The sequence below is a fragment of the Pinus tabuliformis genome, chromosome 4_1, assembly GCF_031772625.1.
Source record: "Pinus tabuliformis cultivar Carrire ecotype Pingquan chromosome 4_1, CPIR1, whole genome shotgun sequence".
NCBI lineage: Eukaryota > Viridiplantae > Streptophyta > Pinopsida > Pinales > Pinaceae > Pinus > Pinus tabuliformis.
The window spans coordinates 944,761,689-944,785,041 of NC_142303.1; the positions used below are offsets into that span (position 1 = coordinate 944,761,689).

General features: G+C 36.7%; 1 pseudogene; it reads left to right on the forward strand.

Moving 5' to 3' along the window:
• Nucleotides 1–9,146: 9,146 nt before the first annotated feature.
• LOC149179250 (xylan glycosyltransferase MUCI21-like) lies at nt 9,147–11,782 on the forward strand (annotated as a pseudogene).
• The last annotated feature ends 11,571 nt before the right edge of the window (nt 11,783–23,353 follow it).

Here is a 23,353-nt window from a genome sequence, read left to right on the forward strand (position 1 = left end):
GATCAAGCTATTTGAATTTGAAATTTAAACACTCGATCGAGCCTCTGAAGTCCTAAAATCCACAATTTCAGCACCCCTTCTACAAAATTTCATGCAACACCATTTTGTACCCTAGCAGACTTAGGGAAAAATTTGTCCTTAAGTGGCAGAGTTGATCATGTTGGATTCATGAAGGAATCCTCTATCCAATGGAATATGAGTTTGACATTTTCGAATTCATATGATATTTTTCATCTAATTTCTTTTAAACATAATGTTTGATTTTTTTTTTTTAACAATTTTAAAGAGGTTGAATAAAAAATCAATATCATAAAATATACACAATGAAAAAATTTCAAAAAATACCACTATCTTCTTTACGAGTCCTCTTCAAAAGGGTACTCTTGGTTTTTCAATTTATTTAAATAGTTGAAAAAAACCTTATGCGAACACATGTATCTGCAAAATGCAATTGAAAAATTACTTCGCCAACTTCGAAAAATATATATATATTTTTTAATGCATAAAAAAGATTAATATGAAAAACTTAGCTCTCTCCGTGTAGATCATGCTCATATATATATATATATATATATATATATATATATAGATATTAAAAATTACACATTTTAGAGTAAGTTATGTTACGTGAACACACACATACCTCTTAAGATGTGTGAAAATTTTCAAGGACAAACATTTCATTTAATGGAAAATTGACATATTATACGACACTAAATATTTTTGAAAAAAATATCATTAAGACAACAACATAATTCTCCTCAAATCAAAACTCATAGTGCTTATATGAATTTTGAGGGTTTCAATTCAATAAAAGAGGAAAATTTTGAAATTTCATCGCCACATTTGGCCTAAAAGTGTAACCCATCTTCATGCATTCACCCAGAGGTACTAAATTTATTGAGGTACAAACTTCTTCTACAGTACGAAATTTGAAAAAAGAATTGTATCTTGAGAGTTTTGACCCCTCTCAACACTTGTTAGATATTATGCACACACTCTCTCTCACACACATATCATATGTGATTTCCCCTCTCAACACTTGTTAGATCTTACACAAATTCATATACATCATATGTGATTTTTCAATGTTTAAATTGCATTTTTGAATGCATAAATGAATTCAACATCTTGAACCTCTATCATTCTTACACACACACCATGCATGATTTTTCATTATTTAAATTGCATTTTTTAATGCATAAATAGATTCAAAACCTTGAAAATCCCCTTGAACACTTGGATTTTGTAAAATAGGATTTATCATTTTCAATTGCTTATATATATATATATATATATATATATATATATATAACATTGAGCCTTGATTTTTTTACCAAGACCTTGTTGCCTCTCCTTGCTCAAATATAACCACAATCTATCTCACACCTTGAACAACTTCTTTGTTCTATGTTGATCATGCCTTAACATGTATTACTCCTATGAATTCTACAACATTTCTTGTACCTGTATATGGGTCTGCTTGATCTTCTAAATATTTTTTCGACCCTTAAGGCATCCATTGTAACATCCTTCCTCACTCCTCCTTGCTGCCCATATGCACTATCTAAAGGTGAAACTGGAAAAAATCCAAACAAGTTACAAATGGGGAGTTACCAGTAGAAGTGTCAGCTACTCTTTTATAATAATGTTATATATATGAAAAGTTTTCATTTGAGGTCTTCATATGCTTGTGATTTTGTCCCATCAAAAGATATACCAAAGTGTTATTCAACTCCTTATGTTTTCCCATTTGTCTATGGATGGAATCTTATAGACCTCTTTAACGTCATGTCCATCTTCTCCCACGATGTAATCCAAAATGCACTAAGAAATCTTGTGTCCTTATTTGAAACGATGCTCCTCGGTATCCAAAAGTGCACCCAGACCTATCCAAAGAACAAATTCACTACTTATTTCCAACTGATGGTCTTTTTACAAGGCATTAGAACACATATCTTGCTAAACCTCTCAACTACCTAAATGACTAGTCATGTCCCATCCTAGTTATTGATAAAAGTCCAACAAAGTCCATGGAAATGCTTTCCCAAGGATGAGAATGAATAGGTAAGGGATGGTATAGAACGTGTTTCTTATTATTAGGCTTTCTAGTACGAAAATCATGCATCCTCTTATGAATCAAGCTACCTCTTCTTATATCTTAGGCCAATACACATACCTCTATAAGTTGGCCACTGTCTTCCCTAGACAGAAATGCCTCACGACCTTGGAGGTGTGATCCTTTCTCATCAAATATAGTCGCTTAACTTTAGAAATACACAACTTGTCTAACCTGTAGAGTAAGTCCTTCTGGAGATGGTAGTTAATCATATTATCACCATCACATAGATACATTTGGCTCTACAACTACTAAAAAACCTTCTTCAAGTCCTTATCCTCTACATATGCTTCTTTGTATGCATCATGGGTGAAAGACTCCACATGCATAAGAGTTCTCAAAGCTATGATACTTTATGTGGGTGACCTTGAAAGCATGTTGGCAAACTTTTTTATGTTGCCTTCTTGTACTTGATCACCAAATGAGACTATTGTAGAAACCCCATCCACTTGTAATGTCGAGTTTGTTGTAGCTTACTTTGAGCCTATAGGTATTATAGTGGTTGGTGATCTACATGGATGACTATTATTTTTCCATCAGATGGTGTTTTCACTTCTTCATAGCTTGCACCAAGATATAGAGCTCCTTGTCATAGGTAGTGTAGTTGAGAATTTCCCCATGAAATACTTCAGAATGGTAGCATACAAGCTTACCTTCTAGCATCAAGACCACTCCCATAACATGTTGACTCACATTTGTCTCCACTTTGAAGTGTTGTCGCAAGTTCAGTCATGTTAGAATGATGCTTGACTGTTATTCTTCTTTAACTCCTTAAAGGCCTCCTGTTGACCCTTTTACCACTGGAAACTCTTGCCACTTATTATTATGGCATTAAGTGGTGTTGCTGCATTTGAAAATAAGGCTATGAATTTTCTTAGGTACTATGTTGCCCCAATGAAACTCCTAACCTTAGAAAAATTAGTAGTCACTACACATTTCATGATGGTCTCCATCTTGGCAAGATCTATCTTCAACTCTCCACCTATCATATACCCTAGATACACTCAATATTGCTGTGAAAACTCACATTTCTTGATATTTTCCAACAATTGGTGCATTTTTAAATGTCTCTAGCACCAACCTAAAATGTAAGATGTTCTCCTCCTAGGATGCATTGTATAACAATATATAATCTAAATAGACAATAAAAAATGAATCTATAAAAGGGTGCATTATATTATTCATTAAACTCATAAACATAGTTGGCGCATTGCATAGGAAAAACAACATGAGTAACCACTCATACAAACCTTTCCTAGTTTTGATGGCAATCTTCTAGGTAACTTCTTCTCTAACTTAGGTCTAGTGATATCCAAACTTTAAGTCCAATTTGGTGAAGCATTTGGCTTGCTACAAGTAATCCATCAAATCGTCTATCTTGGGCAAGGGATACCTGTTGTTGAGCGTAAATTTTGTTTAAAACTATGTAACCAATACACATCCACCAAGTCTCATCCTTCTTTGGCACAATGATGATGGGTGACCCACATGATGAAGTACTTGGTTGAATAACACCCTCAGTTGCTACAATTGTTTCTTCACCTCACTTGCTTTTATAACAGACTGCTTGTACAACCCAATGTTTTGTAATGGGAAGTCTAGGAACTATTGGATCTCAAACTCCACTTCCCTCTTAGGTTGTAACCATTTAGACTCCTAGAACATACCCCTATATGTTCATAGGAAGTCTTCTCGTTGTTGTTTTTGTTTCTTTGTACAACCCTGCAAGGATGGATTTTCTCTCACTGACTCATACATATTGATTTTCTCTTAAAATAATAAAACATATGTCATGCTAGATCTAATCGGTTTCTTAGCTTGGTTGGAACTTATGAACAAAATTTTGGACTTGCCCTTTTGTGCATTGATGGTGAAGAATTTTCCATCCTTGATGAGGAAAAACTCAATGGATCTTCACTTGAAGATTACATCCCATATGTATATATAGGGACTTCCAAACACCACTCCACACATATCAAGGGGAACTACATCTAGTTCTACTTCATCAATAAAATCAAAACTAATAGCAAATATGATTTTACATTGTTTTATTACCATTATTTTTGCATCGTTATTTACCCGTCCCAATGGATATGGGATTGGATGATCACGAACTTCCAATCCCAATTTGTTGACCAACCCCACTGCAACGAGAATCTCTTGTGATCCTGAGTCAAACAAAGCATCGTTCTTTGTCTTCTTGACATATATCTTTATATGGAAGAATCTAGTATTTTCATTATCTCCTCGTTGTTGAAGGCTACTCAGATTCACCTCCTTATGCGCTAATGTACAAACGATCTTCTCATCTATGTCCAAGCTACTTTCAACCTGATTTCTCAAATCAATGGCCATATGTTCTTCTTATTTGCATCTTTCTTTCTATTCTTTGGGTTAAGCTATGGATAAAACTTCCATCACTCCATCTATGTATGAGCGTTAATGTTACATTTGTTAAAGTGGTTGCTAGGATCTTCGCACTGATGTGTTGTGGCTATTGTCTTTTTATCTTTTTCCCTTTTCCACTTCTTCTTTCCCTCGTTAGGAGCGCCTTATTACTCCTTTTACTTTGACGCACTTGATCTCCCTTTCTTCTGACTTGTGTTCTCTAAGTATTGTGCTTGTACACAAGCCTGATCCGTCGATCTAGGCTTGAACAAGGTCACTTGTTTCCGTAGATAGGTTGTGTGGACCCCCCATATACTTAAGGAGCACATATGGGTCCTTTGGGGAGATGCTCAACATTATGACAATCTTTCTAAACTTTGTGCTTTACTCTTGTACACTTTTCTATTTCTTCTGCCTAAAGTAATGTCAATGGATCAATTGGTCCTCTACATACATGATTGGGTAAAATCATGACTTTATTAGGGTTTTTAAATCCTCCCACTTAGTTATTGGAGTGTTTCCCTCTAACCTCAAGGTCTTTATGTGGTTTTCCCGTCAAGTTAGGGCATGACTCTCTAATTTCAGCTGAGTAAAAGAAATCTCCAGTTCTTCCTCTATATGATGAATACTAAAGTAAACTTCTAGTAGCCAATGATTCAGCTTCAAAGCATTGATCTAATCTTGATACTGCTTGATGTCGATCTTCGCTTCCATTTTGAACTATGAATGGTTCACAACAATTGAAATGGGTTGCTCTGTTTTGGGTTCTTTCTTAGATTCCCTCCTTGTTTCTTCCCATTTTGTCAATTTCCATTTTATTTGGCCTCCACGTTACATCCTCTATCTTCTCCAAATAACCCAAGCTTATTGGTTAGGACTGCCATGAGGAGGATAACATTACAATTTATATTTCTGACTTGTGCTTCTAGCCACACAAACCTCTCCTTCGTGGGATCATGATTATTATTCACAAATTCATTAGCCATGACTAGGGTTTTATGACTTTTGGTTTAGTTGATTTGGATTCCCTACAAATCCTCACAATATACCCAATGAAACCTACTCTGATACCAATATGATCTGTAAAGTATTGTAGATATTCTTATGGACAATTCATCACAACATATCTAATAAAATTATGCTTAAAATCCAAAATCTACACTATAAGTGTTTATTTCACCTTAGATTTATGGATTTGTAAATTATTGTTTATTGAGTATGCATGCAAATTATAATTATGTAGAAAATAGAGAATAATGAAATAAAACAAACAAACCACAAATTAACACAAGATATAACCTAAGAAACCCTTTCGAGAAAAAACCTAGCTGGAAGGTGATGCTCCTTTTCTCTCTTTCTCTCAATCGAAAATGAATGTATGTATAAAGAAGTGAGGCATATAGCCCATCGATTGTTACAATACAAAAATCCTCCCTATTTGCTCTCTTTCTACCCACTCTTGGCAAATTTATCATCTATGGAACAAAATGCTCTTAAATAGAATGGAACTCATTTTACTTTCAATGACCTAGTTATAACACAACCCGATAGCCTATTAGTGGTTAAGTTTGACTCATTCAACTCTTAACTAGAGTTACAATTTGAACTCTTCTAGAGTCTTCTTCATCATGATCACATGGCTAGCCCATTTTCCATGAATAATGGGGGTCGACGTAGTCCATTTTCCATGAATAATGAGGGTCTACGTGGTATTCTATGGTAGTCAAAAGAAGAATTTCAACTTTTGAGTAGCGTAATTTTTGCATGTGGACTCTCATTGAGGTGATTCTTGCATTATTAGAAAGCATGGGGGTTTCACTAGGATAGCAATACCATATCACGTGTATTCATATTGGTGGATATATATTGAGAAAAAAATGACATAATATATTGAGCATATAATAGGGGGTAAATGATTTTTATATTGGTAGGTATAAAAAATGGAGCTCAAAGTTAAGGAAAAAATATTAAGGGGTATAAAAAATGTTAATAAAAAAATGGATACCTACAATATCTAGTGAAAGTAAAGGTTTTTTAAATTGAGAAGGTTCATTGGGTTTGTATTGGTATGGGGTTAAACAATGTGATTTTTGGAGGTATTTTCTAATATGTAGTCAAATTAAGGGTATTACTAGTATGTCACAAATGCACGTGCTATATCAAAGGTTCATTGAGTGAAGCCCCTATGTTAGAAAATATCTATGTAGAATACTGCAAAAGGGTGTGCGTCTTAACTGGCAAAGTTTAACCCCCAAGAAAACACCATTTGATGTCTCGAACTGCTCTTAGAAGATTTCAGGCCTTAATTTGCCAAACTAGGTCCCACCAATAAATATGGTTCTACGAGCTAATTCCTCCAATTTTCTCACTCTAAACAAACAATATATTGTTATAATCCAAATCAATAGCTACTTTTTTATTTAGAGAATATTTTGTTTTTGTTTTAAAAGAGACACCGGAGAACTTCCATTAGCATGGAAACAATTATACATCTCCCTTATATTGGTTGCAGAAAGCTTCTCTTGGCCCAATATTTTTTTTATATAAGCTAGTTCACTAACATTTTATTTCAACGATAAACTATATATAGTTTGACTCATTAAATATATGATTTGTAGTTTTATTGAACATAACTATGAATATGGAAAGAATTATACATCTCCTTTATATTAATTGTAAAATGCTTCTTTTAAAACCCAATATTTTTTTTATATAAGCTAGTTTTATTTTAACTATAAAGTATATATAATTTAAATAATTAACTATATAATGTGTAATTCCATGCATTTAGATTTCATTAAAAAAATGCTTGATCTTTGTGATAAGGCTAAAAATAAAAAAATAATATGCATTTCAAGATGCCAGCAATAAAATTACTCAATGTGAAAACCAGTTAACTGCCATGTCCACAGTAAAATACCATTTGTTTCTACGGCCCACTGGAGAAGGGCTGGCCTGGTTTTACTTCTTGTCCATTTGCAAATATTTAAGTGTCTGCATCATCATGTTAAAACGCCCTATGACAAGCACGCGGTATCACCCTTGCGTCATATATATATTTCTCCCGCATTTATTGTTGCGTGAAGAGGAGAAAAACGATTCGGCAGCTGGTTTGTTTGTTTCATGCTGGTCCAGGTTGATAGAGAATAATTAGTTGGACTGATATTTAAACTCATTATTAAACAAGGAAATGCCGTGTGGGATGATCATACACCGCAGAGTTCTGACGCGTTTGGAATGATCCTGATAGCCGTTGAAATGCGACTGCTTGGGCGGCTGACCTGATGGTCATGGAAGTATACCGGGACGGAGGAATGGTAATGGACAAGTTTATAGAGGCGGAGGAATGGGTTAGGTTGTCAAAAGTCATCAGGATTAGAGTAATTTTTTTTTAATAAATTAAGCATTTAAAATCTGGGGTATTTAAAATTTTGAAGTTTGACAGCGTTAATCTGGATTTACAATAAAATGTTATTGTTTGGGCCTACCTAATAATAATAGATGGGTCTACTCAGGTTTATGAATGGTAATGGACAAATGATTTGGTTAAAAGTGGCCAGAATCTGGGCCAAAAAATTTCAAAAAATTAAACCATGTTTAAATCATGTTACATCAAAAACTTGTGTGCACCTAAAATCTTGAAATTTGACACTCGTAAACTGGATTTACATAAACCCCTACCTGAATTTATCAAAATATTACAGAAATTTCCATAATTTTCAGACCAAAAAAACAATCCGGTTAGACTACGGTGATGGTGATGGTAATGCTTAGAAACTGATTGAGAGGAGTAGAGGAGGAATTGCTGGGACGGCCAAAAGTGGTGGGCAAAAAAATTTCAAAAAATCTTGTAGATGTAGTATTTAAATTATGTTTTTGATGATGGGAATGGATTCAGCACCATCGAAAACCTTTAGGGCACCTAAAATTATAAAGTTTGACAGCTTTTACTTGGATTTACAAAAATCCCTGCCCAAGAGAGAATGCTGGGAAGCGAGAGAAATGGGCCATAAAAATAGCTGTTGAGGGATAGCTGCACTTCACATACAGTCAAATCCATACAACTTGAGAGGCTCTTGGTACCCAATTAATCTCACATTTTACTGTAGTATAACGATTATATTTTTTGTCATGAAAATTATAGAAATTCCTGCTATATTTTAAAAAATCTATATTATCAAAATTTCCATAATTTTCAGGCAAAATAATCATAATCATTAGATTACGGCAAAATGAAACAGACGAATTGCGTCCGAAGGGCCTCTCAAGTTGCACGGGTCTGACTGTATGTGAAGCGCAGCTATGCCTCAACGGCTATTTTCATGGCCCACTTCTCGGGCTTTCCGGCCTTCTCTATTTTCCAAGAACGCATTTTTCAATGGTCCAAATATCTAAATCCATGGCCCACTTCTCGGGCTTTCCGGCCTTCTCTATTTTCCAAGAACGCATTTTTCAATGGTCCAAATATCTAAATCCACCCACAGACTGGCATGGGTACACATGTTATTTACTTTGTGCGTGGAAAATTGGAAATTACTAGGAATTTCGGATATCCGGGAGGACCGCCTCCCTTGAGATGTTTGACTTTCATTGTCTTTCCCCTATGTCGGCCTTCTATTCGTCCTCCTATTCTTTAATACAAATGGATTCCTAGTGAGATAGGCCTCTCTCGAATGTTCCTCCCACTCCACGCTAATTTATCTATCTGGAGCAATTTCATTCCAGTCTGCTTTCTTCAGCCTCTGCTCCCGCTTCTGCTTATCCAAACTAACCTAATTGTTTCATCATCCTTTCCATCAGATTTGGGACATTCAAATCACAGAGAAAACCAGAATCATCCGTTCAAATGACTAATCGAACTAATGTTCCAGGGCTAGAGGATAAGGGAACAGGGCAGACAACTCGTGATTCACCCAGAAACAGAGGATTAATATACTCTGGATTGTTGGACATAAATCCAAGTCCAAGTTTAAATTCTTTCTGTTTTTTCTTTTACTTTCATATCTCTTAGGCTTTTGCTGTCTTTGTTGGGTCGATCCCATATTCAAGCTGTGTAAGCCATACATCCCTTTGTTTTTTATTCTAAATAGCTTCCTTTCTTTGTGAATGTTTTGTTAGCCTCAGGTTTTGTAATATGTTGTCAATGAAATATGTCTATTTCTTGTTGCAGATGGCCGCAGCGAGGAGATGGTTTACAGAGATGTATCTTTGCAAACTCGAATTGCTCTCCCAAACCTGAAGCCATCGAAAATCCAGAAAGAGGTCTTCCAGTCAAGATCGAACCCTCAACACTGCTGTGTGAGATGTTCTTCTCTCATCGATGGTAAACAACCACCTAATCGCTGCAATAAATGAGTACACAGGCAAGTCAAGTATGATGATGAAACTAATTTATTGTTTTCTGCTTTCTCAGGTGTAGGTGTAGAAAAAGTTAATACAACTATAAGGTATGGCAATGAAATTTTGTGCTGCGATCGTTCACACTTGAGGACAGACGTATGTTATTTGATCGGGGATGTGCGAACCCACACTCAATCTTCCTCTGTTTTCCTTTATTCCCATGAGAATAAAACTACTGAAGAGGAGAAAATCAGGCCATATACACGCAAATGGGAGAGCAGTGTTATGAACACGATTGATGATGTCACTCTCAAAATACTGAGCCGGAGAGATCATGAGAGTGAGCAACAAAATTCGTGCCGAGTGCAGCACTCGGTGCCTGCAGTGGTGTTCTCAACTGGAGGGTACACAGGAAAGGTTTACCATGAGTTCAACGATGGTTTATTGCCTCTCTATATAACTTCGTTGTGTTCATCATTCTTGAATACCATGAGTGGTAGATGATGAAATACCAAGATATTGTGAAGCAGCTGAGCAAGTGCCCAGTTATTGATTTCAGGGGAGATAAAAGAGTTCATTGTTTTCCAGAGATGATAGTGGGGATCAAAGATACATGACGAGTTAACTGTGGAGTCATTGCTCATGAAAACTGGTAAGACCATCAGGGACTTTCAGTCGCCCCTTGCCAAGGCATATGCTCCCCCTAAATTAAGACCTATGGCTGGATTTACAAACCTGATTAACGAATCCTCTACTGTTCCTCCTTATGGATTAAACACTACTTCTGCATCTATGAACATTAGCAACGTTTTAGTGCCCAGCTCTTTGAAGCCCAAACTCGTAATAATTTCTCGGCCGAAATCGAGAGTAATGCTAAACCAGAATGAAATTGTGCTATTGGCGGAGAAAATTGGGTTCCAAGTGGAAATTTTAAATCCCAAACCAACCACAGAAATGGTAGAGATGTTCAGAATTTTGAATTCATGTGATGTTATGCTGGGTGTACACGGTGCTGCCATGACACACTTTTTGTTGATGAGGCCTGGTTCTGTGTTTATACAGATAGTGCCTTTGGGTACAGACTGGGCTGCTGCTACTTATTACGGAGAGCCCGCCATGAAATTGGGACTGAAATATATAGAGTACAAAATCGTTCCAGAGGAGAGCTCTCTGTATGAAAGCTATGAGAGAAATGATCCTGTTCTTACAGACCCGGATTCCATAAACAGGCAGGGATGGTGGGAGACAAAGAAGGTGTATCTGGATGGACAGAACGTAAGACCGTCGTTGAAGCGTCTAAAGAAGCGGCTTGTCGGTGCGTTTACCTATTCTCTCTCTACTGCACACGCAAGAACAGAAATGGGAAATTTGCAAAAAGATTGAACATCTGGTTTACTGTATTATAACAGGCTGGGAAATGGAGGCAGCGATTTGTTGGCAATGGCATTAATTTGGCGGTGGCTACAGAGGTAATATTGGGGGTTATTGGCCACTAATATTTGTGGAATTATAACTTTATTAATGCACTGGCGCTGTAGCGTTGTGGGAGTGGACATACAGAGAGAAACAGAAAGATGGGAATGATATTGTGCAGAGTATTGGCTGACAAAATTTATGAATACGCAATTCTCTTTTGTGTGATGTCAACGAATGAATGTGAAATGAATCCAATGTCTCTATTTTTCGTTTATTAATTTATTGTAAATCGCTTGCGTGTAGCAATAATCAACAAAATAGTTTCGTAGCCGTGAAGGTAATGAATTGATTTTTTTGGGGTTGAAAATGGGTTTTCGGTATATTTGGAAAACAGGCGTGTCATAAGATTGAATAACTCCACGTAGAGAAGGAACATGTCAGTGCCAGGGTGGAATTTCAAAACGGACACATCTATTAAATTTGATGGTTTTAGTACTTACTCATCAGTATTTACTGTTTAGTATTTACTGTTTTAACAAAAGAATATGTTGGTTTTGTAATTTTTATTGGGAGATGGTTTTAGCAAAAATTTTTAGATTTTCTTATGTTGCATGTGGAAAATTTTAAGGTGAAATTTTGATTTGTGTTATTTAAATTGGTTTTTTGATTGTATATATATAGATTCAACACCCTGAAAAACCTTTAGGCCCCTGGATTTTGCAGTGTTACTCATCAAACTTATGTTTTCAATAAATTCCTGTCTAATTTTAGAGAAATTAGACCAGAAAAACTCACTAAAAAAACTTCCAAAAAATTACAATCATTTCATAATAAAGCTAATCAAATTCTATCCCTAACCAACACCATAAAACAAACCCCAATCTGAAAAAAAACATACCTACCCACAAAGAAATTATTATTTTATTTACTTTACAGAATGAGGAATTTTAGCTATTTTCAATCTCTGTGCATGAAAGCAAACAATTCCCATCTATGAAACTTCCACGTATTGCCCCTCTGGGAACTTTTATTATCTCTTTAAAAACAAATATCTTTGTTATTATTTTTATAATATAAGTGAAATTCACCCGTACTTTTAATTTCTTTCTTCCTTCAAAAACAAATATGTGTAAATTTTTATTATTTGTGAAAATTTTGTTGTTATTATTTTTTTAATTATAAGTAAAATTAGTTATGTATATTTTGTTAAAATATAAAATTTTTGTTTGGATTAGTTGATTTATGTGAGATTTAATTAATATATTATTAATTTGAATTATAAATATATTTACAATTTTATGTAACTAATGTATGGTTTATACAAATCAATAAGGCGGAGATTACTTTATTTGTGTTTTAGTCTATTTCAAGTTATTGATTTAAATTTATAAGAAGATTGAAGTTGGAGCCATTTATTAAGAATAAAAAATTATATCTCACAGTCAAATTGACAAAATAATTTATAATTTTTTTTTTTGATAAATAGCTATTATTTTAAAAACAAACCTTTTAAATGCAAATTACAAAACTTTAAAAGAAAAATTACAAATTTTCCTGGAAAAATATGCAACCTAGTTAAAATATATATATATTATTTACGAGTAACCATGGCTATAACATCTAATGTACTTTATGTCATTTATGGATAAGTTACAGTTACCATAACATGTCATTTATGGATAAGTTATACCGACCATAGCATTTAATATACGAAGGCTAAGAAGACGACGGTCCCCTGAAGGGTTATTTTTGTGAGGAAGGTTATGTATTTAAAAATTTCCACTCTCATGTGGGTAGTGTTTGTTTTAATTTTAGTTACCGCTTGTTTATTTACCATTAAAGTTGGTTGTGTTTATTTCGATTCTAGTTATTAAGTGTTTATTTACAATTAAGTTAATTAGACTAAATATGAGAAAATTTGTTCATTTACAATTAGAGTTAATCAAACTAAATATTAGAAAATAAATGTAAGGATGTTCGTCATTCATCAAAGTTAAAATTTTGCTCATATAGATCAAAATAAAAATTTAAAAACTAAATAACTATACAAAACATTTAAATAATGTTGACTAATAAAAAATTTAATTAACTGTATAAATAAAAAATTAAAAAACCATTAACACAACAAAGTTCAATCAATATTCTTTGCACTCGCTAGGTTTGTTTTCATTGTCAATAGTTGGATTCATGTGCTCCACTTACAAGTAAGTTCTATAATATGTTTTTTTGGCATAATCATGACTAATACACTCCAAACCTTGTAGTTTAGATTACAATACAATACCCTTGTCACATGTTTCTGTTTCTACATTTAGTCTCTCTATTACCTTAACTCAGTCACCAACACCCTTATCGCATGTTTCTATTTCTACATTTATTTATTTTTTCAGTATGAAAAAAGCATTATATATATCCAATGACGATTCAGTACATAAAGCATTGTATAATGCCAATACCATCATAGATCTTTCTGATACTGTCATTGTAACAATCCATCCCTATTTGTCAGCACAATATAGATCTCTCTAAATTGTGTCTATGTACCCAGTGGTAAAAATATACAAAAATAATTGCTACAAACATTGATCCATTTTAATCTAAAATGAAAACATCCATATGTTTACGTGAAAAGTATGCTATGCACAAGAAAAATATATATAAATAGTTTCAAACCCCCACTGGAAAAATCAAAAGAAAACAAAATATATCAGGTGTGTTCTCCTCGAAAGAGTGGATGATATCCTGGAAGTGGAAGCACCTCGACATCTACTATGTTGTCTCCCAACTTAATTTCCATATGCATCCCATCCAGTGCATCTTGCAGCCCCCTCTTAGACATGTGATCCACATTTTGATTGAACTATCGTCCAATAAGTACAATCGTAGAGTCTCTGAATGTGGCCCAAAGATTCTCGATTTGTCTGAGCCAGCCATGAAGCAATGGTTGGTATACTTTTGTGCAGCCCATTACATGGTCAATGATAATCTGAGAGTCCAAAAATGTGGATGGAAGAGATGTTAAGATAGTGTAAGAACTAGAGAAGACCCCATAGATCCATCACTTCAGCATTCATATTCGTGCCTTTGCCAGCACCCCAGTGGACCCAGAATTCCTGCTCCTTTGATATAGCAATCCAAAAACCACATCCACAATTGTTCCTTTGTGTCACACCATAAAAAAACCAGTTGGATACTCTTTCTCAATGCCTATCTTTTTGTTAATAATCTTCTTGGACCCAGTGTGGTGTTGTTTTCCAAATGTATACCATCTTATAATACGGTCCATCACCTGCATATCATTATCCCTGTAGTTTTCAAAAATAATTTTATTGCGCCATCCCCATATTTCCCAAAAAAAAGCAAGTGGGATGTTCCACCATGTGGGATTTTGTTTACTCCACCAACTCAAGTAGTCGGTAATGTTGTCGTATTGGTTATAAGTGAAACCAATGAAGCTAGTAATATAACTCCATATTTGTACAGTTATAGGGCACTTTAGAAAAATATGGGCATTATCCTCCTCCGCTTTCCTGCACAGTATACAAATCCCCGACCCCTGCCAATTCCTCTTCTGAAGGTTCTCCCATGTTAGATTTTTGTTTTTCCAAACCAGCCAAAGAAAAAGTATGATCTTAATGGGAATTTTAGTTTTCCAGAATTTGTAGAACCAACATACCTCAGTGTTGTGTACCTCCTGGTAGCAGAGAGCATTATATACATCAACCACCACAACACCACCTTCCTTCATCTTGCCTATCCAGGCAATCTGGTCCCCGCCTGCCTCACGACAAACTCCAACTAATTTCATGCTTATTCTAATCTTCTCCCACTCTCGTGCCATTTGCCCATCTAGGCCCAGTTCCCACGCTCGTTTCCATATTGGAATATAACCCTGCCATTCAGAAATGACCTGGTTCCAAAAGAAGATCCCACAACTGTTGATATGATGTATAAGGCCTTCTGATATACTTTTGTCTCTTTTTGTGCCAAGTATATGATCTAGTCTGATTATTATTCGATGCCCAGAACCCAATGTCCAACATATGTTCTGCAAAAAACATTTACTGATCTTTTTGAAACTGAGCCAAATGGTCGAGCCCGATGCGATCCCAATATGCCCTTTGTGCATCCAAATAGGAAACTCATGGTCCTTTAGATACTTATGTCTGATGATATTGCCCCATATTCCATCCCCAAATAATCCCCTCCATAATGACTTCTACAGTAATGCCCATCCAAATCTCTACAGATTCAATATCCCCTAGCCACCTAGTTATTTAGGAAAGGAAATATGATCCAAGTTAACCAAGTGGAGTTTAGTATTGTTGGTCACACCAGACAAGATATATTTGGCCATAATCTGATTCAGATACTTAATAATGGTGTGAGGGAGATAATATAAATGAGCCCAGTATACTCCCAACTGTGTGATCACCGATTGGGTCAGTGTGATACAACCACCCAAAGATAAACATCTGAATTCCCATCCAGTGATCTTTTTATAAAAACGGTCCACAAGCCACATCCAATCATTAACCTTATAACGACAGGGCTTAATATGATAACCAAGGTATTTCATGCCCCTCATCAATGTATCAGTTGCCACCCCAAAAAGTTTATGTATGTATGTATGCAATAACTCCCAGATCACACGTGCCATGTAGTATGATAGACTTCTGAAGGTTCATGTAAAGTCCGGTGGCATTCCCAAATTTTGCAAAGATATGAAATAAAGTCAGCCATGCAAACCTGTTGATCATCCCCATGATGAGCACATCGTCAACAAAAAAACTATGTGAAATCCTAATATCTCTACCCAAGACCAGTGCATCAAAATGACCCTCTGTCACAGGTTTTTTGATATGTAAGCTGAGCCCATCCATTGCCAATATGAATAATAATGGAGAAAGTGAGCAACCTTGTCTGAGTCCCCACCCTGCCCTGAAAAAATCAGTGGGGTAACCATTAATAACAACAACATAGCTAACATTTGTGATGCAAGTCATGATCCACTCAACACACCTGGCCTGGACACGAATTTTGTAGAGAACCATCCTCAGGTATCGCCAATCTAGGTAGTCATATGCCTTCTGGAGGTCGACCTTCATGATAGCGGCATTTAATTTTTTAGTATGGATCGAATGTATGCATTCCTCAGCAATAGCCACTACGTCATGAATTTGTCTATTTTGCAAGAACCGAAACTACTTAGGAGATATGTACTTTGACAGTGTGTGCTTAATCCTAGTTGCAATAGTTTTAGAAATAATCTTAAATATAAGATTACAAAGTGAAATGGGTCTATAATCTGAGAAAGAATCAGAGGATGTCCTTTTCGGAATGAGTGCTATGTAGGTAGAATTTATATGTAGATGAATGTATCCCATGGCACTCGATTCCTCCACCATATCAAGAAGATCCCGCTAAAAAATGTCAAAGAAGTGAGTGAAAATTTTAACCGTCCACCCATCTGGGCCCAGGCTCTTGTCTCCCTTTAAATATTTGAGCACCCCCAGGATCTCCTCCCCCGAGACTGCTTTGAATAGGTCCGTGTTTGCATCCTCATCAAACATGGAGGGATATAAATCCACCCCCCAAATTTGGTCCTCAGCACTGTCTAAATCCCTGCAATAGTAAGCCCTCACAAAATGATGTACTACGGCTCTACAAATATCCTGCTGCATTTGAAACAGGTTCCCTTCTGCATCATTGATCTTCCTTCTATGATAGGCAAATCTGTGCAAGCATTTGGTGTTTCTATCCCCTTCCCGAATCCATATGGCCCTACTCTTTAGGCGCCAAGTAGTCTCTTTAATTGTAGTATTGGTTTCCTTTTAAGTTCCAAAAATTGTATATGATTCCTGAGGGCAGTTTGGGGATTATGCATAAGAATTTGAGGGCATATGGCATCCAACTCCACCGAAATATGGTTTAGCTCTTTTTCCAATTGGCCTCATTTCCTCCTCTCCCATGCTTTAACCTCCACCTTAAGGTCCCAAAGTTTTTCCAGAATATGCGTCATGGGAGAGATATCCCGTACCTTGTCCCGATTCCATACTTCCCGCACAAGTTTGTTAAAATCTGGGTCTTCCAACCACACACGGTTAAACTTAAAATGCATCCCACATCTGTGATCCCCCCATCTCCAGTGTAGGATAATGGGATGATGGTCCGAGTGTTGTGGTCACCAACAACCCCCCTCTTTGTTGGATATTAGCAATAACATCAAGCAAAGGGGGACCCTTAACAAAAAATCCCAAAAATATTTTTATCAAAATTTTTGTATTTAACTCCCTAAAAGCTATATCGCATCGCAAAGAGAGAGTGAAGCGTTTTCCTATGCGCATAAGTACGCTGCAATGAAGCGATGCGACATTCATCGCATCGCATATTTTTGAAAGCGCCTTTAAAAGAAAATCTAAGGAATCGCCGACGGCCGATATGCGACGTCGCATATCGCAACGTCACATAAGCAGCGCACAGTGATCAAATGAAAAATGCGATATTGCGATATTACGACCTGCAATTTTGCGATTTGTGATCTGCGACGAATGAGACTATTAATTGATGCGATGCGAATCACAGAAACCACTCATCGCAAAGTTTCTTCGGCATGATCTGTAAACCCAAAATTGAGCGCGCACCTTAAGGAAAATTAATGATTGCACGCCTGAGTATCCAAAGATGATTGTGTTGCGTTTTTCGAAGAGTCAAGTCATTATGAGTGTCATGATTATGCATTCATTAGAACTTAAAGCTTTCATGTCAATCTTTTTGTCAATTCTCTTTTTCTTTGCGTGATCTGCAAGGCAGCAACTAATATAAATCTACATGCAGGAAACATCCAAGGAAAAGGGGAAAGCACCAATACTAGAAGAACAGAGAGGATATGCCTTCGCAGAGGGATGTCGCATGCAGCAGAGCCACGGATTCCAGAGTATCACTCCACAGGCACTGATGAAAATAGACTATCCAAGACTCAGAGTCAAAGGCACACAAAAGCAGCATGTTTGCAAAAGATCCTGAAGCTCAGATTGGATAAAGCAAAAAGAAAAACGCTGAAAAGGGATGATGCTTCAGAAAAGCCTGGAATAAAGAACGGAAGCAATTTTCAATATGTAAGATTGTTCAGGCAACGAAATCCCTAACTCATTGAGTCATTCGCATGGCCGGAATCCAAAATAGCAACAACACAATCAGTTTGAAAGAAATCTGGGTTATACTAAGTATACACACAGCAAAAAAACACCCAGCCAGAGGAGGATTTTCAAAAATATCTTCTAGTTTGTCAGAAAGAGGTGCCAGCTTTTTTTATTTCTACTTTTATCGCTCGAGCAAAAGGAAAAGACAACCAGCCGACTCTTTCCAGGCGAACCTTGCATTGCTTACAGCACTAAGGAGCAGATACAGAAACGGTTAGAAATTAGATTCAATTTTTAGAAATAAATTTGTTTTAGTAAAAGGGCGGTCATTTGAAGCCGTTTCCTAAATTTGTGTAATTAAGATTAGTTAGTTAGTAGTATTTAACCCTTCTCATGGCATTTGGAGAAGGGTCCGGAAATTTGTCAAAAAACTTGTCCTCAGAACATGCACTTTTGCACCCTCGGAGGGGGTTTTTGATGAATGGATGGATCGAGATTTATTTATGTTTACATTTTAATGTCTGCTACTGATGTTGCACTTCTGTACTCTTAGTAGATGTTAGAAGTAAGTAGAGATAAATCATTATTGCTTGAAGTTTGTGAGTGAAATCAGTCATAAATGGTACTTTTATCTCTTGATTAATTTCTGCTCATATTCTTAGAGTGATATACCGCTGAGTTGTTTATATGTTAATGTATGAATGTGTGGGTTACCATTTGGCACTTTTGTACGGTGGAGTCATTTTTTTGTGCTTGACATATGAATAACTAATTATGCGATATGCTGTTCACAACTGTTTTTCCTAACTTCTTATGCATAATGGTTTATCTTAATTGATTTATATTCTTATGATAGTTGAATGATCTTTATTACCAGTTGTTGTATGAAATCTTTTTAGATCGCATAATGAAAGAATCTTACCCCGGGTTAGTATAGATTAGATGTGTTGTTTTTGTTAGATTACAGTAGCATAGAGTCAGTTTAGAGTCTAGAATTAAATTAGCTTAAAATTACCTTTAGATTAGCATCGTCAAAATCTACACTCACACACACATCTTTTAGATTGGGAAGCTGGTCCCATTATCCCCAATCGGACCCGCTACACCAAACGAGAAAGGAGCCGCCAACCAGGTTCCCGACCGGGTGGGTATCCCCCTTGTTGTTGACCCGATTTCGGGGCCCTCAACATATTTGGCGCTAGAAGGAGGGCCCGAACTATGAATGGCAACTAAGTCAAAATCTAAATGCCATTCTGAGAGTAAATCACCCTCATCAACTCCTCTGACTTCTCCAGTACGGTTAAACCCGGATTTAGAAGTCGCTCGAGTATCCACCGCTGCTACCTACTCCAATATATCAGACCAACTCATTATTGAACCCCCTGAAATTCAAACTTTGATTCGTAAACTCCAGGGATTCTCTATTTTTTCTCATAGGTCTGATAAATCTAACAGCAGCGTGACTTCGCAGTACAATCCTGCTCATCCTCTGACCAGATTGAAGAGTGAAAAATTTGGTATTCAACCAAGTGAACTCCCTCTCCCTACTAGGAAAAGAGCAAGGAAAGCACCACCAGAGTCTGACTGAGAGACTCTTTCATCTACTTCGTCCATTTCAACACCCTCACCGCGAAGTCAACCACCCACATCCTCATCCCAAATCACTCATCCATCTTCCACAACACTTCCTCTTCAATCATCAAAGATCATAATACCTTCATCTTCTCAGCATCAGGGATCATCTTCTGCACTCTCATTAACTAGCGGCTCAACGATGGCCCAGTTTCCATGGAAAAATCCTGGGGCGGTTTTAATGCCTCCACCCCTGAGCCCAATACCGGCCCATCCTGAGAAGTGGCTACCTAAATTCAATCCAGAAACAGGCATGCTAGCTGAAGAGCATATCAATAATTTCATGCTTTCTGTTAATCTCAACGGAGTTACTAACGAAGATGCTGTCGTCCGACTTTTTCCTTACACAATGCAAGGAACAGCTGGGTCATGGTACTTTTCGTTACCTTACGGGTCCATCACAAGTTGGGACATTTTTCAAAATCAATTCCTCACCAAGTTTGGCGATGACAGATCAACAGCGACATTGATCAATGACCTATCTAATCTTAAAGTTGAGGCTAGAGAACCCATTAAAGATTTCAATTTAGGGTTCAATAAGATCCTCAACAAAATTCCCGCTGCTTCTCAACCCAGCGAGGAAGTAAGATGTGAATGGTACATCACGGCCTTACCATCAAACTTGGTTATCTTCGTAGATAGGGCAAACAAGACGACCTTAGTTGAAAACTTAACTGAGGCGTTGGCAGTAGAAAAACGCGTAGTTGCCCTAGAAAAGAGATCCGCAATAGAAGAACGCAAATCTAAGAAGATCTCTTTCAAAGAAGACACCAAGAAGAAGCAAATGAAGGATCCTTTCGATATGGAAGGATTACAAAAGGTGTTAAAGGCCATGTCCAACGAGATGATTGATATTAGAAAACAAGTAGCAGAAACTTCTTCAAAAAAGCCCTACAAATCTTTTAAAAGAAACCTTCCCATGGAGGTGAAACCACCCAATGCTGTCTCAAACGTTGAATCTGAAGAAGAAGAAGAAGAAGAGAATACCACTGAAGGGCAGACCGATGATGAAGAAGTTGTGGAACTACAAGGAATGTGGGATTTCATCCTCCCACAAGAAGAGGATCAAGAAGCATTTCCGGTTAGCACACGAAGCAAAAATCAACTTGATCCTCCCCAAACTACCCCTAAATAGAAGGGCGCAAGACCTGCAACAAAGATAAGGTCGCAACAAAGAAAACAACTGCTAGAGCGACCCAATTTAGCCCAGTCCAATCAGATCAAGCACCTCCATCAAGAACACTGATAGTGTCGAATGAAATGGAGTATAACATTATCGATGACATGAAAAAGACTAGGGCTAATATCACTCTTTACGAATTGAGCAAATTGAAACATCAACAGAAAATAATGATGAAAGAATTACATGTCGTGCCTACTACATCTTTACCTACAGCTGTAGCTTCCCACAACATGGGAAGACCTCCAACCAACATGATCAATAAGATTGATCCGAATGACATTTCTTTGATTGGAGGAAGGTCAAGATCCCATACTCCTCCTTTTCTTCTCACTTATGAAATTTTCATTAAAAACGTGCACAATTGCTTGATTGATTCTGGTGCTTCAACGAATATTCTACCCAGATCAATATGTGCTAAATTGAATGTTCAGCCTCAGAAATCCGCAGTGCGCATAGTTCAACTTGATCGATCTCAAGTCGAAGTGATTGGTGAACTTAACCAGGTGACCATAAGATTGTCGTCTAACCCGAAAGTATGTCAGGTTATCGACATTCTAGTAGCTGATATCCCTGAATTCTATGGTTTAATTCTTAGCAGGGATTGGTCCGAGAAACTCCACGGATATTTCTCAACCGACTGGTCACACATGTGGTTACCCTACAACGGTAAACCCAATCAAATAAAGGTTGAACGAGAATTGCACCAAAAGTACATAGTGACAGAATTGGAAGGAGAGAACGAAGCAATAGCATACAATAGCAGTATCATAGGCAATTACTCGGTAGATTCTTTCCTCGGCAATTTCAATGCTCACACTTCACCTTACTTAGAAAATTTAGTTGTGTCCCAAGTTGAATTTTTTTCCCAAACTGATGATTCAAAGTGTTTTAATTTTTTAGGTAACTATGTAAATACGTCTTTATTTTGGAAATTATATTTTGATGGCTCTAAATCTAACGAGGGAGCAGGAGCAGGATGCGTTCTGATTAACCCAGATGGGAACAAGATCATGCTTACATGCAGACTTGAGTTCGATTGCACAAACAATACAACGGAGTACGAAGCTTTGGTGCAAGGCCTATACAAAGAAATCGGGTTGAATGTTAAGTATCTTCAAGTCTTTGGAGATTTCGAAATTGTCGTCAAACAGGTACGTAACACCATACATTGCCTGTCAAGTCATTTAAAGCACTATCAATCTTTAGTACAAGATCTGACTTCACATTTCATAGCATTCAATATTTCGTCAATCCCAAGACTCCAAAATGCGAGCGCAGACCTGTTAGCTAACGTAGCCTCTAGACTGATTCCCTCCGAAGATTTTAGTCCCGATAGGTTTTCAATAGAATTAATCTTTAAACCATCCATCCCTGACAACATCACCAACTGGAGAGTGTTCAATGACGATCCAGACATTGTAAATTTCCTCACTTCTGAAGGATCCTACTCAAATCAAATAATTGACGAAGACCATCATGATCACCAAATTCAGCAAAATAGCACTGATAATGCTATACCTAAGTCGGTGGTTAAGTTAGAAGATTTATATGATTTGAAAAGTCGGTTTAAAAGGTCTGCCAATTCTAAACTCTACAGTTCAACTCTGAACTATGAATTAGTGAACCTAGGAACCGATCAGAAGTTGCAAAACGTTAATCTGGGCCACGGCCTAGCCCCTGAAGAAAAATCAGCATATATCTGTCTTCTGAGACAATAAAAAAACGTTTTTGCGTGGAATTACGATGAACTGAAAACATACAACACTTCTATTATTCAACACACTATCCCTATGATTGACAATGAAAAACCTGTCCAGCAGAAGCTCAGAAAAATCCACCCCAACTTAGAAAATCAGATAAAGACTGAGCTAAATAAATTGTTGAGAGCCAGAATAATTTTCCCCGTCAGACACTCCAAATGGGTATCCAATATGGTGCCTGTTAGGAAGAAAAACGGAGATATTAGAATCTGTATTGATTTCCGGAATCTCAACAAAGCCTGTCAGAAAGATAATTTTCCCCTCCCACCTATGGAGCAAATACTACAGGCAGTAGCGGGCTCAGAATTAATGTCTTTCCTGGATGGATTTTTAGGATACAACCAAGTGCTGGTACATCCCGATGATCAGTTGA